The sequence below is a fragment of the Pinus tabuliformis genome, chromosome 3_1, assembly GCF_031772625.1.
Source record: "Pinus tabuliformis cultivar Carrire ecotype Pingquan chromosome 3_1, CPIR1, whole genome shotgun sequence".
NCBI classification, from domain to species: Eukaryota; Viridiplantae; Streptophyta; class Pinopsida; order Pinales; family Pinaceae; genus Pinus; species Pinus tabuliformis.
The window spans coordinates 805,719,629-805,738,082 of record NC_142301.1 but is presented as its reverse complement, the minus strand read 5'-3'; positions in this window follow the sequence as shown (position 1 = coordinate 805,738,082).

Below are 18,454 nucleotides of genomic sequence, written 5' to 3'. Positions count from 1 at the left end.
ATGGTTTCCATCAAGTCCAAAGGGGGAGATTGTTGGAATTATGATACATGTGTTGTACTTGATGGCAACCCACTTGTAGTAGAACAGGTCACTTGTATATGGTAACTAGAGGAATCTACAGGAGAGATATCAGGTGTGACAGAATGCATGGTAGTTGTGTTTACAGATGTGACAAAATGCAGGGCGGTTCAAAGGAATCAATTCAGAAGTAATAAGGCAAATCACATTATAACAAGTCTATTAAGAGGGAACAAAGTAATGGTACCAAAAAACATAAGATGAAGGAACAAAGGACTACAGATCAGAATCAAGAAATTGAAGAAAGCTAATGGATTAAGAAGTATACATTGGTTCACCTTGTCCAACTAGCGTATACACGCGGGCTCATGGAACAGAAGAAGTGTATACGTATGCACGCACTTTGTTATATACCTAGGGGGGATAATATGGGGTACCAAGGGAGGTACCCAAGGTAATAATGTAATAATGGGATGGGCCATAGTAATAAATAAGGTGGTTAACCCATGTCATGTAAGGGACCACAAGTAGTTAATAATAATGTAATGGGCCCATGGTATTAGTTGATGGTATGAGGAAACCATGGTAATGATGCATGGTATTGTATTTATGAGGCCTATATAGAGGCTAGAGACTCCACATGGAGAGATATGAAGTGAAGAATTATTGTATGAACAGGCATATGGCTTGTGGAGTGTTCTCCTTCCTTAAGGAGTGAATGTATGGTGTTGCCCTACCTTAAGGGTTTTGATAATAAAGAAGTATTTCTATCTATTTCTATCTTGTTATTTCTTGGGTTTAGTCTGTTATCATATGTCTTGGGTTAGATCTACAACAATTGGTATCATAGCACTTTCTTGGGCACAAAAGTGGAGATTTTTTTTTTTTTTTTTTTTTTTTTTGCAGGGTTTCGGGGGCGGCGACTTTGCAGGTCAGATCTGTACATTTTGGGTGCAAGATATGCAAAATCTAATTGTAGATCTGTATTCTTTGTGAAAAAATAGCCGATTTAAAAAAACAAATCGATTGAATCAGAGTCCGGATGCAGGAGATATCGCTGATTTAAAAATCAGTGGGGTTGCAGAGAATTTTTCAGGGCAGCGGATTTTCGGCGCATATTTGGATGTCCTGGTGCAAGATCTTCAAAATCTAATTGTAGATATGGAATCTTTGTGGAAAAACACCTAATTTCAAAAAAAAAATCAGTCGAATCGGAGTCTGGATGAGGGAGATCTCGCTGATTTATAATCAGCTCTTTTTGCAGAAATTTTGGGTGACGACGGGAGAGTAGCAGCGTAGATATGAAATTCCAGTGTCTAAATCAGGATTTCTATCACATGGGCAGATGCAGAATGGTTGTTCCATTTCCAAAAACAGGTTATAATAGGGATTCTGAGCAATATTGACTGAATTGTGGCCATTTCAAATTTTCGCCAAAATTTTGTGATGGCGGCCCTAGATCAGAATTTGAGGGACTTGTATATATTTGATGGCTCTCATCCAGTTAAATGGCTAGCACAAATGGAGAAATATTTCAAATTGGAATACATCTATGATTATGAGACTCAGTTGAGCAGGGGAAAAATGTATTTGGACCTTGAAAGATGCAAATGGTGGCAAGAGCATCAACGTTCCAATGGAAGGTTTTTGACTTGGGATGCCTTCAAAAAAGCTCTTATAGAGCGCTTTGACCGTAAATCTAATCTTGTGGATAAGCTCACACAGACAGACACACAGCCTAGCAAAGCTTTTATTTTTACAGGAAAGAAGGAAACCAAGGAACCAAAAGGGTTATTTTTTGCTGGTATCTCTGTATTGCAGGTTCATGGATTGATTCAGAAGGAGAAAATCATTGTGTCTATCAATCCGAGTTGCAAACAAAATCTTATAAATGTCAACTTGGCAAAAAAATTGCAAGTTCCAGCGAAACAAATTGAAAGTACACAGGTTGATGATGAGGTTGTTCAAATTTATAAGGATTTGAAACTTTCTATGGATAAGTATGTGTTTCATGGTGATTTTTATGCTTCAGATATGGATAACATGGATGTTGTTTTGGGATACCCTTGGATGGAATTAGTGGGTACTATCAATATTAATGTGCAGAAGAAATTCCTGAAGCTATGGTATAAAAAGAAGAAAATTACATTACAAGATATTTCCATCCATAAACAGGTAGAGCACATGGAGGCTGAAGCAGAAGATGTTCAAGGGACTGACATATCAGATGATGAGCCTTTGATGATCAACAATCAAACACAAACAGAGGCTGAAGAAAAAAAGGTTACAGGTGATGATACATCAGAGGAGGGCTCAGTGGTTGAAGTCATATTGAAAAAGAAGACACCACAACAGGCACCACAGCAAGGTGAAGTAAAGAAAAAGCCATTGTGGGTTAAAACTTCAACATATCATCACCCACATCACCCCGCAAGACAACCATCAAGATGGAAACCAAGTAGTCACATGACGGATAGCGAGGAGAGAAGTTCCACCTACTACACATCAACACAGAAGAGCTGCCACGGTCAACTTCCATCTCAAGCGAGCGAGGCACCAACAAGATCGAGGGTTCACCTTTCTCTTGGATGGCTAGATGCACGTGCATGGTATCAGTGGACTACTCTTTTGGGTAGATCTTATTATTTTTGTTCTTCCCATTTTTCGGGGACAAAACATGCTTAGGGGGGTGGAATGTTATATACCTAGGGGGGATAATATGGGGTACCAAGGGAGGTACCCAAGGTAATAATGTAATAATGGGATGGGCCATAGTAACAAATAAGGTGGTTAACCCATGTCATGTAAGGGACCACAAGTAGTTAATAATAATGTAATGGGCCCATGGTATTAATTGATGGTATGAGGAAACCATGGTAATGATGCATGGTATTGTATGTATGAAGCCTATATAGAGGCTAGAGACTCCACATGGAGAGATATGAAGTGAAGAATTATTGTATGAACAGGCATATGGCTTGTGGAGTGTTCTCCTTCCTTAAGGAGTGAATGTATGGTGTTGCCCTACCTTAAGGGTTTTGATAATAAAGAAGTATTTCTATCTATTTCTATCTTGTTATTTCTTGGGTTTAGTCTGTTATCATATATCTTGGGTTAGATCTACAACACACTTTCACAAAAGGAAAAGCGTGTATGGGAAGGAAACTCAAGGTTTTGGTCCAAGGTATTGGTCCGAGGTATTTGGTCCAAGGTATTGGTCCGAGGTATTTGGTCCAAGGTATTTGTCCGATGTGTTTGGTTTGAGGTATTGGTCCTAAGTTTTTTTGGTCCAAGGTATTGAGAAAGGCCAAAAACTATATAAGTAGGAGAAGATCAAAGGGATAAGGGCACAAGGAATGAATATCTTATGAAGTGTTAGATCAAAAGTAAATATGCATGTTATGGGTTTCTAATGCTTTGCTTGATCTAGACTAAATATGCACCTGAGCGTTTGATGATGGAAGAGATCTAATGATGGATTAGGATCATAATGACTTATCATTATGTGATCTGATAATGGATGGTCTAGATTTGATTGCTAACACATGTTTTATCCTTTATATGTGATGATTTGGGTATGTCTAAAGTTGAGAATTGCAACGAAGTTATAAGTAAGTATTTGCAGATCTATACGTTGGTTCACTTTGGCGAAGGTGCGTATACACGCTGGTTCGGATCTTCCAAGTAGTGTATGCAAAAGAAAAGCTTGATGTTCAAGGATGATTGGTCTATCAGATCAATGCTGCTGTTTTACTATTGTCTGTCAATGAAGTCTTCTTAGATTTGAAAGTAAAACTGAATGCATAAAGAGTTTGTGCCTCATTGGTTAATTGATTAAGAAAGAAGGGTGATCCTTGTTGTTATCTGTTTAGAACTCTGTAATATGACAGTAGATCTTCATAATGTCACTAATTGCTACAATTTGTGGTGCAAGTTGGGCAAAAAGGAAGTAGCGTATACACGCAAGTTTTCTTCATTAAAGGAGCGTATACATTCTGACACATGACTTTTGAGGTTACAGTTAGTTCTGGTTGTTGATGCAGTGTTCTAAATTCAGATATGTGTATTGGTTATAGTGATCTGTATGTTCTAGTTGAATGGTTGAATTTGATTAAGTTTGAATGAATGGTTGATTCAGCTGTGTCAGAGGTTAAGTGATTGTTTGATTCAGTTGTGTCAGAGGTTCAGAGGTTTCAGTGATTGATTGTTTCAGTTATATCAGAGATTGATTATTGGGTTTTAGTTATATCAGAGATTGATTGGGTTTTAATGATTGGTTGATGCAGATGTATTTGATGGTTGTATTGCAGTGGTGATTTATTTTGAGCTTCAATGTTACTAATGGGACTAGTATGAAAATTTGATGAAACGAGGCCTTCAGATTGTGGTGTTGTGTTCCAGGAGTATCTAGTCTGAAAATTTATGAAACGTGGTCCCTGGAGGAAGAGAGAAGGTCGTAGCCTTCTGTATGCCAGTGCCTACGTACTGGTAAACATATCAGCCAATACAAGAGCCAGGGGGTTGGAGCTCCCTTCCAGTAGTAGTTGGAAAACGAGTGAAGGTTGGAGACTTCTGTAGGATGGTGCCTACGTACTAGTAAATGGATCAACTAGTACAAGAGCCAGGGGGTTGGAGCTCCCTTCCAGTAGTAGCTAGAAAATGAGTGAAGATTGGAGCCTTCTGTAGGTCGGCACCTATGTACTAGTAAACGGATCGACTAGTACAAGAGATAGGGGTTGTAGCTCCCTTCCAGTAGAAGCTGGAGAATGAGAGAATGTTGTAGCCTTTTGCAAGTGGGTGCCTGCGTACTGGTATGAGTCTGCACCAGTACAAGATTGTAAACAGGTTTTCCTTATATTAAAAGAAGACAACAGTAGGTGGTTTTTTTCCCGCATTGGGTTTCCACCTTAAATCTTGATGTTCATGTGAATTTCTTATGTGTGATGGTTTGTTCCGTTATTATTGCACATGGTTACTATTAATATGGTTAATGAAGTATTGATGCACTGATTAAAGATAAACATACGATGAATTAACTGAATCATAAGTTTGCTGGATATACGCCGGTTGCCTTAAATACAATTGCGTGTACATGCGAGTTACCTTCATTGAAGTAGCGTATATAAATCAGAGTACGAAAATAAAAAGTTGTTGATTTGACTAATACTGATTCACCCCCCTCTCAATGTTATTTCCAATAGTTACCATATTCCTGCTAGCTTTTCCAATAGAGTCTAGTATGAAATTCATTTGTTGCCCCTTTCTTAGGAACTTGTGGCCTTCTTTCCACCCAAACATCTTTCCCCAAGGCCACCAAGTATGTAAATCAACGGTCAACTATAAAATCAATAGGCAATGCAAGAGGAAAGATCAAAGGAAACATTGCGAAAAAAAAAAAAATCACAATCAAATGGGAAAACGACACACAAAACACATCATGGCCATGTCCATAAATCAAAATTAGACAATTAAATTTCAATATCACAGCACATCAATCATCAAGTAAAAGGGTCCCAAAACTAGACTCTATGTCTTAAGTCCAACATTCATGGCACTCTCCACCATCATTCTCTACACACATACGTGTAACAAAATCAACTTCCTTCCCCCATCTCCAACACTGAGCCTTCCCATGTGCAAGTGCACTCAACATGTTTCCTTGTATTTTTTCATGCATCCATAGGATTTGTTATCAACTATACATATATATTCCAAACCAAAAATAACATCTATGTAAGTATAATTTCATATTCAGGGACACATATACTTATTAGTAAGAAATTATATCGTATAATTGCAATTGTTAGAATCCAATTTATGATCTATTCTAATAGTGTGATAAAAATCAACCTCTTCTTTATCATACCAGTTAGCTCAGCTTTATAAAATAATTTTTCAATATTTGGCCTTTTCTCTAAGGCTAGGAGTCATGGTATCTGCAATCTCATAAGGTTAGTTAGGAATTCACATGGTAGATTACCATGAATCTATCTTTATTTTCATATTCATATAGAGAATACATCACAAGACCTTCACATTCATAAAGATAATGCATCACAAAGGAAATATCAAGTTAGCACAAAGTAATGGCATCATCTGTAATCAATATTAACTTTTGCTTGTAAATATTATGCATGCCATCCATGATCATAGTGTTATAACCAATACCTTCCAACAAGTATTTGTTAGTCACTGATTTCCCAATCAATGCACCCCTAATCTTACCAATCATAGGATCCATCAAATGCACACACACACATATACACAAAGATGTTTTTATAGTAAATAGAATAATATGCAACATAAGAGACATAAGTGTTTCCTATTCCAAGTGTGTAAAAGTACACCATTTATTTCGTAATACTAGTACACTGCAAAAATCATATGCATGAATCTCATAAACAGTTCTATTGATGCCTAAATTTGACACATGCAATGATACGGTTTAAAAATTTCCATTAGGTTGTGAATGCTTTCATAGTCCATATTGTGTTCCATAATTAAGAATACAATTAATTGTATTCGTATCCAGCTATAATTCCCAAGAACTTGTTGATGGTGATGGACTAGCCAACATTCAAGGGGTCTCCCTGATATGTGGTCCCAATTAGACCTCACATTGTTTGCGGTAGGAGCCCATTTGGAATATGACCTAGTTTTTGGTTTCTTAAAGATTTTCCTTGGCTCTAACTATCAACAAGAGAGAGGAATGAAAATGTGCCTTCGAAAATAAAGTGAGTGTGCTTGGTGAGTGTTCGAATATAAGTGTGTCAAGGTTCTTCTGTTGTGGAGGGAGAAAATAAAGTGAGCTTATAATAGATAAGCAATAGTATCAGTCTAGTAGAGACACATGTAACCAAGAAGGATCCGTCTAAAATCTAGCAGAATAGTCCACGAATATGCAACAATCATTACAACTAATCAACAAGAAAGATCTGTCTAATATCCAGCGGAATAGTCCACAAGGATGTGATAGAAATAGTAATCATTACAACACATTCTCAATATGATAAATTCTAAAATAACTAAAATAGTTCAACTACTTTAGCACAGATGAAAACAAACATGAATTACAAACATCCACATAATAGTCCTACAAATATTCATAATCCATGCATGAAGAACGTGTTGAACATGAAGCTTTTGATATTAAGTAAAAGTTCCAAGACACATGTATACAATGAACACCACTAGCTCCAATAGTGGAGCATTGGAGCCGTTTCTTGCTCCCTAAAATAACTAGCTTGTATCTCTAAAGCCTTGCGAAAGGAGCCAAGGCAAAAAGTCCTTTGCTCATACAAGGAGGGTGTATATATAACCAATGGAGTGATGCTTCACCTTGCTTGTGAATCTTTGACTACCCTCATGACTATTTGACTTCCTATGACTTTTCGACTTTACATGACTCTTCATCTTTTGTACATGTCCTTTGGACTTCCACTTTACAATACATTTTTGAATAAGAAATTACATGATCCACAATAATGATGTGGCATATGACAACTCATGACATGACATGATATGACACTGTTAACATGGATTGCTTGATGACATGGCAATGTCAAGCCACTTCTATTACTACTTGCTATATGTCTTCTTAAGGATTCTCTTTTATCCACCTCCTTATGGCTTAGAGGTAAGGAGGCTTCAATGATTTCAAGTCTTGAGCTGTGGTCACAAAGTAGTGTCCCTTTGTCTTCTCTTGATTAATAAAATTACATAATCCGCTACAAAGATGTCTTTCAACCAGTTTACCTTCTCTATATCCTTCATCATCATCCCGTCATGGCGTGATAAAGTACCTGCATCTACAATTCACTCATGGTGAGACGACATTAATCCGATAAACCCCTAGTCTAAGATGGTGCATGTTGATCCACTTACTAAGATGAAACCTAGTGGCAGGATGAGGGAGAGGCTTAGTGACTACGCAATTGTGTATCTTAGGAAGTAAGGGGTGAATCTTGAGCCTTGATACTATACAATGTGTAGTTTAGGCTAGATTGGGTAGGGAGATTACTAGGGAAATTTTTAAGAAGCACCCTAAATTTATATGTATAATAAATGGGTGAATCCCCATGATACATAGGAAAAATGGGAGGCTATTTTATCGATAATATAATATGTATATATAATTTTTGGGGAAAATCTCTCACCATATTATATTATCTTAAAAAGTCATGGTGAATCTTTGTAAATCATTGTTTGTAAGATAGATGCCTCCAGGTAAAAAGTGACAAAATGGTATAGCCAAATCATAAACAATTATTTAGTCATCCATACATTAGGATGTGCAACCACGGATATTCCTTGCTCACAATTCTTGACATGGTTCTTCATATTTTTTTTTCCCTAAAACAAATATAGCCTAGACATTGATAAACCAATTGTAATTGCACAACAAAATATAGTTATCTTTCATGTTGTTATGAAACACTTTGGCACATTTTCACTCATTCTCTTGGCATTTATCCACATGCCACAATTCCTTCCAACTTGGAAAGGAAACTCATCACAATTGCATATATATTTTGTAAATTGTATGAATGATCTTTGTATGCCTTGGGTAGAGATTAATAGAACTTGGTCAGAATTGTAGGGTGTAAATCCATAGCTTTGTCTCTATTTAGGATTTCAATTGTTCATAATTCCAACTCTTGATATATTTTCTTAACTCCTGCACACCCTGATTTCCCCAAAATCCATCTTTGAATGGACTCAAAGTGGAGCAATGTTAGCCTTAAGTTGTATCAACTCTAGGTCATGGCCAATTTCAAGTATCTCCTTACACCAATCAACTATTTCCTCCTTTTGTTCAATTAACACTATAATAACCCCTTTCTTCTTCTTCCTTGCATGAGGTATTTAGCTAATAATGTATTGATGCTAGTGAGTTCCATATTTTCTTATTGAAACTCTTATTAAGCATCCATTGAAGTCAACATCATCAATTTCCTTCAGCATATCCTCTTTAGTTCGACCTCTTTTAACACTAATATTTTTGGTTAAACTTGCACCTTGCACTATAATTCATGCAGAATCACCACCTTCAACATCTACATCGTATGCTCTTCAACTTTTGTATCATTATGCTCTTCAAAACCTATCGGATTTAAATCCTCATTTTAGGAAGAGTTTTGTAGATGACCAACCCTTGTCACTTTCATTCTTACCCTCACAAGAGCAACACTATTTCCTTGTGCATGACAAAAAAACATTAAACAAAAAAATATTGTAGAATAATAGTGGTTGATGCAGTGCATAGAAACAAGGAAACAAGAAAATTTAAGGTAAACATAGGTGACAAGAAACAAAAATTTAAAAGGAGAGAGTTTATGAAATAGTGTTGATACCTAAATAAATATTCATGGTGAGAGAAATGTTTGCAGTGACTTATAGAGCAGTATTGTAAACTGAGTTGAAGAAATGGTGCTTCCATTAATGATGGTTTAGATTTATAATGCTCCATTGGAAATCTTGATTGATGAGTCCCAAGAATAAAGATACATTGTATGAAATTCTGACAGTGATCTAGAGAGCAGTATTGTAAACTAAGTTGCCGCAATGGTGCTTCCATGAATTATAGATTAAATGTATAACATTCCATTGGAAAGTTGAGTGGTGAATGGTCATCGACATGGATTTCATATGCAGAATGATGATATCTATGTCTAGGATTGATTTGATTATGATCTAGGGGCTCTTAGTTTCTCCTAGCCAATGTTGGTGCTTCTAAAATGTTTAATGGCCCTGGCAGATTGATTTGATTAATGGTCATTTTGAACATAGTTGAATAAGTTACTCCTTTGCATTATAGATTGCAAACTTAGGGGTGGGTCATGGAAAGCATTGAATGATAAGAATTACCTATTCATGTCTGATCAAATGCACAAGGGGAAAGAAGCATTGGGCTCTATATGGACTTGAGGTTATACATATTGGAACATCATTTACTGCAGACATTCTCCAACAATCAACCTCTCTGTTAGATGTGATAGGTAATCTGTACATCAAAACTGAACCTTGTTGGACTAAACATTTGATGGTTCTTAATGTCTAAGGATTTGAAGTGTCTTTATGTTAGAGCATTTAAAGATGTGTTTGGACATGATGTTTTGTATGGTAGTGAACTAAGAGTCACTTTCTAGACAATTGTATGCCTAGTGAGTTTATGGACTATTTTTAAACTTGTGAGCATTCTTCGTTATTTTAATACCACTTTTATAATGTGTTATCGATGTGTTGTGTTCTGATTTGTTATAGATTCAGAGGTCAAGTTCTATATCCACTATTGGTCCCCATTCCACTACTAGCTTCCCTCCCCTAGTTTATCACCTGCTGCAAAATCACAAACTCATGAGGCATTGATTACAATTGAATAGAACCAATGAGAACTTGACAATAATATCAATGGAGTTGCAACAATAAAAAAACATAATCAGGTCACTGTATCAGGACAATACATTAAGCATGCAATAATTCTTGCAAGAAGGATCTCCATTATAGCAGGAACAACTGGGGATCATGACATCAAATACAAAAAGATTTAAAGAATTGATCAACAAGAGGTGCTACTTAAGAATAATGTATTACCTCGCAAACAATGCCTCATGTTTAATTTCAAATGTATTATTACACCACAAACAAAAAATCATGTTCAATTTCAAATGTATTACAATGAACAACAAAGGAACTGCCAACATAAAATCCCAAGAATCAAATACATGCATAACCCAATAGGGCCTTCTTTGTTTTGGTAGCAGAGTAATGAAAATAATCCAAACTGAAAAAAATGTAATCTTTTGATGTATGACATATCATAACAGCTATGTAGGAATTAAAACAAATCATGCATAATCACCACATTATCAGACATAATTTCCTTATTCGACCAATAATACTCAAAACACAAAAGTACATTCTACCATTTCTGAAAGAGTCGAGTTGGAATGTACATGCAGATGAAGGTTTCTCATTAAAACACCATTACTATTTGATAAACCACCACAGTTGTAGACAAATTTCAATCCTGATCTTCGACACCTGACCTAATGAAAACCTGAGCTAATTAAATCATATTACTTTATGCCATCCATGACACAACAACAAAATTTTTATATTCTTCCATTTTCGAGAGATCCCAGCTAGGATGTATATGCAGATGAAAATTTTGCATTGAGAAATAAATTATTACTAATTCAAAACATGCCAAGTTTTTACCTGTAACCTAACACTCAATCATGATGTTCAGAACCTGAGTTAATGGAAACATCCCAATACACCATGCCCACCATTCACAAAATATTTTACATCCTACTAATTCAAGGAGAGATTAGTTGGAATATATGTATATGCAAATGAAAGCTCACCAAGGTATAGAAGCAGTTACTCATATTGTTATGCTCTTGACTTGCAAGAAGATACCAGAATACTAAATATGTGAAGAAATGTACCCAGAACATAGAACAATAAGAAATAATAGCAAGTATTTTATTATTCAGAAAGGAAAGAAATGTTCACTTGCCTCTTCGAGGGGACAACCTCCAATAGAGCTAGGCTCAATTACAAAATAAGACATGATGCTCATCGAGGGGAGTCTCTATCCCTTATATAGGATTCATACATGCAATACCATGGGTCAATACCATGGTTCTTATTAATACCATCTATCTAATACCATGGCCCATTTGAAACTAACTGTGGTCCCTTATTTAAATGCAGGTCAACCACTTACAATTATTAATATGGGCTTTATTGACTCTTTACTTAACTATAACTATGACTCGATCCTATTACATAAATAAGGGGGTTAGGGTTGGACCCTAACATGCCCTCCCCCATAAGAATAGCCTTGTCCTCAAGGCTGAAGCTGCGAAAACTACTGAAGGACAATGGCTGGTTCCCAGGTCGCATCTTCCGGAGAGGTGTCTTTCCACTTGACGAGGACTTCCTTGATCGTGCGGCCGCGCAGGTGCCGTTCTCAAGTCTCAAGAACCTATTCAGGTTGAAGCCAGATTGACCCTTCTTCATCCAATTTAGGTAGACTAGTTTGAATTCAGAAATGGTCCCCAATCACTTCCTTGAGGCATGAGACATGGAAGATTGGATGGATTTTTGTAGTGGATGGCAAAGCTAGCTTGTAGGTGACTTCTCCAATGCGCTGAAGTACTTGATACAATCCGTAGAATTTTTGAGATAATTTCTAACAACCCTTGTCTTTGAGTGATGTTTGCTTATATGGTTGCAGCCTCAAAAATACCTGATCCCCTTCTTGAAATTGGTATTCTGAATGATGTTGATCTGCTTGTTGCTTCATGTGGTTTTGAGCTTGATGGAGATTCTCTCTAAGGTGGGCCAGCATGGTTGTGCGGTTTTGTAGGAGTTGATCCACTGCTTGTACCTTCGAGAATCCCTTGGTATAAGAAGTAGGTGAAGGAGGCAGTTGACCATAAACTACTTCATATGGAGTCATTTTGGTGGTGGCATGATAGTTTGTGTTATACCACCATTTGGTTAGAGGTAACCACTATACCCATAGATGTTGCTTTTCTGAAGTGAAACACCTAAGGTAGGTCTCTAGACATTTGTTGACTTCTTTCGTTTGACCATCAGTTTGGGGATGATAGGAAGTACTAAGTTGTAGTTGGGTACCTTGTAGCCTGAAGAGTTCCTGCCAAAATTTACTAGTGAAGATCGGGTCACGATCAGACACAATGGAAGTGGGCATGCCATGCAATTTGAAGATCTGGTCCATGAAAGATTGAGCTACCAAAGTCGGTGTAAAAGGGTGGGGTAGGGCGCAAAAATGAGCATACTTAGAAAGTCTGTCCACAACCACCATGATGACTGACTTGTTGCTTGACTTCAGAAGACCCATAATGAAGTCCATAGAAACCTCCGTCCAGATTGAGGCCGAAATGGACAATGGCTGTAATGTGCCTGGGGATTTGACTATTTCTCCTTTGTGGCGCTGACATACGTCGCACTCAACTACAAAAGTAAGAATGTCCTTTTTCATGCCTGTCCAAAAGAATGAATGTCGAGTGCGAGCATAAGTCTTCTAAAAGCCTGAATGGCCTGTAGTGGGAGATGAGTGTAACTCCACCAAAATGTGATTCTTGAGAGTGGATATTGGTGATATCACGACTTTGTCCTTATAGCGAAGAATCTCATCCTTCCAAGAGTAGCCTGCTATGGAATTTGGATCCGCCTGCAATTTATTAATGAGTTAAGAGAGCAAAGGATGTGAAAACCATTCCTTGAGAGCTGCTTCAATCCATTTTGGAATGGGAAGGGAGATTGTGAGTAGGGTGCTTTCCTCCTCAAATTGGCATGATAACGCATCTACTATGACATTTTCATGCCCTTTCTTGTAAATTATCTCATAATCATATCCCAGCATTTTGGCGAGCCATTTATTTTGTTGTGGCAAGGATAGGCGTTGCTCTAAAAAATATTTAAGGCTTTAATGGTCTGTGTGGATTTGGAAACGCCGCCCCAATAAGTATGGTCGCCAGGTATCCACTGCATGTAAGATGGCCATCATCTCCTTCTCATAGGTGGATTGTCCCAGATTTGTCCCACTTAGTTGTTAGCTAGTGAAGGCCAAGGGTCTACCTTCCTGCATTAAGACTGCCCCAATACCCGTACCTGAAGCATCACATTCAATCACAAAAGATTTGGTGAAGTCGGGTAGTGCTAATATGAGAGTGGAACACATGGCATGTTTGAGAGCTATAAATGCCTGTTGTGCTTCATCATTCCAGAGAAATGAATTTTTCTTGAGGAGGTGAGTGAGGGGTCTAGCAATGCGACCATAATTGCAGACAAATTTGTGATAGTAGCCCATGAGACCCAAAAATCCTCTCAAGCTCTTCAAGGTCTTTGGTTGAGGCCAATCCTACATTGCTTGGATCTTTTTGGGATCCATCCTGACACATTCACGCCCCATAATGTGGCCCAAATACTCAACTTCTTCCATGCCAAAAGAGCACTTGGACATCTTGACAAATAATTTATGCTTCCGGAGCAGTTGCAAGAGCAGATCTACATGCTGAAGATGTGTGGCCCAGGTGCGGCTATAGATGAGGATGTCATCAAAAACAAGGACAAATTTTCTGAGATATGGTTTGAGCAGGTGGTTCATGAGGCTCTGAAAAGTGGATGGGGCATTACAAAGACGAAGTGGCATGACCAGGAACTCATAACGGCCTTCATGAGTTCAAAAAGCAGTCTTTGGAATGTCTACTTCTTTCATGTGAATTTGGTGATAGCCCGAGTGAAGGTCGAGCTTAGTAAAAAATTGAGCCCCATTTAGCTCATCGAGCAAATCATTAACAATCGGGATGGCAAATTTATCTTTGACTGTCAACTTGTTGAGGGCCCTGAAGTCTGGACACATATGCCATTCCCCATTTTTCTTGAGCACCATGAGCACAGGCTATGAATAAGGACTAATGCTAGGACGAATGACGCCTGCTTCCAAGAGTTCCTTGATGATTTTTTCAATTTCATTCTTTTGGGCGAACAGATATCTATATGGGTGCACATTTGGTGGGGCCCTTGCGACCAAAGTAATGCTATGATCATGTTCCCCTCTCGAGCATGGAAGCTCATGAGGTTTTTCAAAGACTGGCAGATGGTTGCTTAAGATCCGTTGCATCTCAGGATGAATATGAAGAGAAGTGGGTTCAAAGGCCTGGATGGCATTAAATTGGGCTATAACTCCATGGTGGCCCTTTTTTAACAATTTTTCCATCCTATGTGAGCTGATGATAGAGGGATCACCCGCCTGGAGTCCGCGGAGGGTATGTGTGTGGTTGTTCTGCTTAAAGCTCATATATAACTCTTGGAAATCCATTGTGATTGGGCCGAGTGTGTGGAGCCATTCAGCACCCAAGACAATGTCACACCCTCCCATGTGTATGGCAAACATGTGGGTCTTTAACTAATAATCCCCCAGTTGAAGTTTGACATTTTCACAGTGGCCTTCACATTTCATTGTCCCCCCATCAGTAATTTGGACTTGGAAGTTAGAGACTGATCTGAAAAAACAATGCACTGCTTCCATGACTCTTTGATGGATAAAGTTATGTGTACTGCCACTATCTATCATGACTACTATAGGGTGATGCTTAATAAAACCTCTGATTTTGAGAGTTTGGGGAGAAGAAATCCCTGCCAAAGCATGAAGTGAGCTAACTAGTTCTTCAGGTACATTGTCCAGCTAGTTGTCCTCATCTTCCTCCTCCAGTTCCTCAAGTGGTGGGACTTCCTCAGATGAACTGTGATCAGTAGCATCAATTTGAAAGAATTTGGGCTCCTTGCATTTATGTCTGGGGGAGTATTTCTCATCACAGTAGTAACACAATCCTTGCTTTCTTCTTTCTGCCATTTTGCTGGGGACACCTTTTGAACCTTGAGTGTTTGGGTAGTGCTTTGAGCCTGGGTGGGGTGATCCTTGGCTATGAAATTTGGGCGATTGGACTGGGCCGCTAACACACGTTCTACTTCACGAGCTATCTTGCAAGCATCCAGCCATGAGGTTGGGTGTTGTGTTATCACTAAGGTTGTTCCCCAAAAGTTGTAAGAAAAGGGAATACGGCTGAGGTAACCACAGATCAATCTTTTAGATGCAGGTTCTAGCCAATTTTCATCCAGAGAGGGCTCTCTCTTTATGATTTAGCTTTGTTTTGAGTTGTGTTAGGCTAGTTATGAAGTACAAGGGTTTGTTTTATTTTTGGATGGTAATTTTTCAATAGAACAGGGGTGTAAATCTGAGAAGTTCAGTTCATTGGGCTAATGGAGTCTATGAGGATGAACTGCTGGATATGGTTTCTTTGACAGAAGATGGTACTACAGAGCAAGGTAATCAACCATGGAACAAATTGTAAGTTGCATAAGCAAACTGGTGAGATGGTCTACTCCGCATTGGCGGACAAGGCAATGCTAGCTCACAAATTGCAGAACTCATTGAACAACACATCTGCCCAATTGGATTTGGAAAAGGCATCTTCTTTAGCCAAGGAAAACAGGATAAAGTCCTTGGAAGAAATTATCATTGAAGCTGCCTATTACCATGCATCCACAAACTACAAAGGTTGTGCAGGAAAAAGCAGAGGAGGACATGATGGACTTGCTAATGAGAATGAATCAAAGACTAAATGAGACAGAACAGGAATTGGAGAAATATTACAGGAAAAGTAGGGAGTGTCGACTTCCCATCCATCTCAAATAGCTCCCATAGTTACAACTACTCCTCCCACAGTTTCAACAACAGTACCTCCCTCTGGCCCAGCATCAACAGCGCTAGGTATTTCAACAGCAAGCAGCAGCACTACCATGACCACAGAGGAGCTAATAAAGGCTATGGAGGATTTAAAACTCCAAGTATCGGAATTAAAAGAGGCCAAAGAAAAATTGGCAAAGCTAGAAATAAGTTATGACAAATCTAAAATGACTGTGGCGGAAAAGACAAGAGACGTAAAGGCATTAGAGAACAAACTGAAAGCATTGGAAAAGGACCTCTCTTTAGATAAGCCTCCAGAGATCTATTCAAATTATTTACGAACAAATTGACTCGATAGCAGCAGCCCAAGTGGAAATTCAAAGGGCCAGAAATTTACTGGGACATATGCCCGAACAGGCCAACAGGTTAATACAATTTTTGAACACTAAAACCAGTGAAGAATTAGCAGCACTAGACATCAGAGACAGGACAACCACCATTCTAACAGTCAAAAGAGTTTTGACCATGAGAACCCTGATGCAGAATTTGGAGAGGAAGAGCCAGGATATGCAGGTGGAGGTAGACTCTTTTATGGAAAGATTTGCAGTTTTGCAAGAAAGGGGCTTGCCAAGTCTGGTGGGAAACAATGAACGCCTGTTGAGACAAGCTGAGTACCAGCTCAGGTTGAATAGACATGCTGTTGATCAACTAAATGCATCATCAAGTACTCCAGCGGAGAAGACCCTTCCATCTAGCCAAACTCTTTACAGCAACTTGGAAAAGCTATTTTATATTGAGCATGAAGTACAATGTCTTTTTACAGTCCAGCCTAACTTCTACATGAACACAGACGCAGATGAGACTTTGAGAAAACTACTAAGACATTAGTTACCAGAAGAGCAATGGTGGCAAAGCATGTTGGAAATTTTGTAGACAGGTTTCAAACTTTTGTTTTTTCCCAGAAAACAACAGATATCATAAAGCAGATAAAAAGGAACGGGTGAGAGTCTCGCGGGGCTGCAGTCTGTCGAATCAAAATTAAATACGCCTGAGGAAGCCGAGCCAGTAGCGCGCAAAATCAGTGGAAACATCCACCGGCCGACTCACCAAGCTTACGGTCAATGCATCTCACCAACTGAACAACCAGCAAAACATCATTTACTTCTGCATTTATTTCTTCCTATTCCCAAGATCCTTTACTTCTCCTGTAAAGTAGGTGGAAGAAGTTATTACTAGATATTATCTCATTGAGATATTTTGTAAACATTTTTGTACAAATACCTCCCCAAGCGAAGTATTAGGGGTTGGTGATACATTTCTGGAACTGCGTTGTAACTCTGAAAACTCTTCTTAATAAAAAGTTGCTGGAATGCGTTGTTGCTGAACTCTCTGGATGTGAAATTGATGGCAGAGGACTATGTTACCGAATTCCTGAATCATTTTTTGGATCAATAAGTCTCTCTTACTTGTGTTTTCAGTTTCTGTGTTTACTATATCATATATATTTCATGATCTGAATGATAGGGAAAAAGAATAACCCAGAACTTGCTTAACTGTACTCTGTGTTCAATCTCTGTTATTATTTATGTTTTCTTCAGAATTAGCATAAGCAGGAATTCTTAATTGCTCCTGTTTCCCCTGGTTCTTGCATCTTGAATATAGCTAAGGAATTCTTAACTGCTCCCTGGCAATATTCATCCACTTTCCCTCTGTCAACATGATGAAGGATTCTTAATTGCCCTTCACCCCCTGACTCCATCCCACCTGATTTCAGCTTACAATTTGTTCCATGGTTGATTACCTTGCTCTGTAGTACCACCTTCTGTCAAAGAAACCATATCCAGCAGTTCATCCTCATAGACTCCATTAGCCCAATGAACTGAACTTCTCAGATTTACACCCCTGTTCTATTGAAAATTACCATCCAAAAATCAAACAAACCCTTGTACTCCATAACTAGCCTAACACAACTCAAAACAAAGCTAAATCATAAAGAGAGAGCCCTCTCTGGATGCAGATTGGCTAGAACCTGCATCTAAAATACTGGTCTGTGGTTACCTCGGTCGTATTCCATTTTCTTACAACTTTTGGGGAACAACCTGAGTGATAATTGTTGCAGCCGGACGTGGGCTTGTATGGCTTCTTTGAGGTCACTGACAAAACATTCCAAGTAGAACTGATCGTGTAGACCTCCTGTGTGGAAGGATA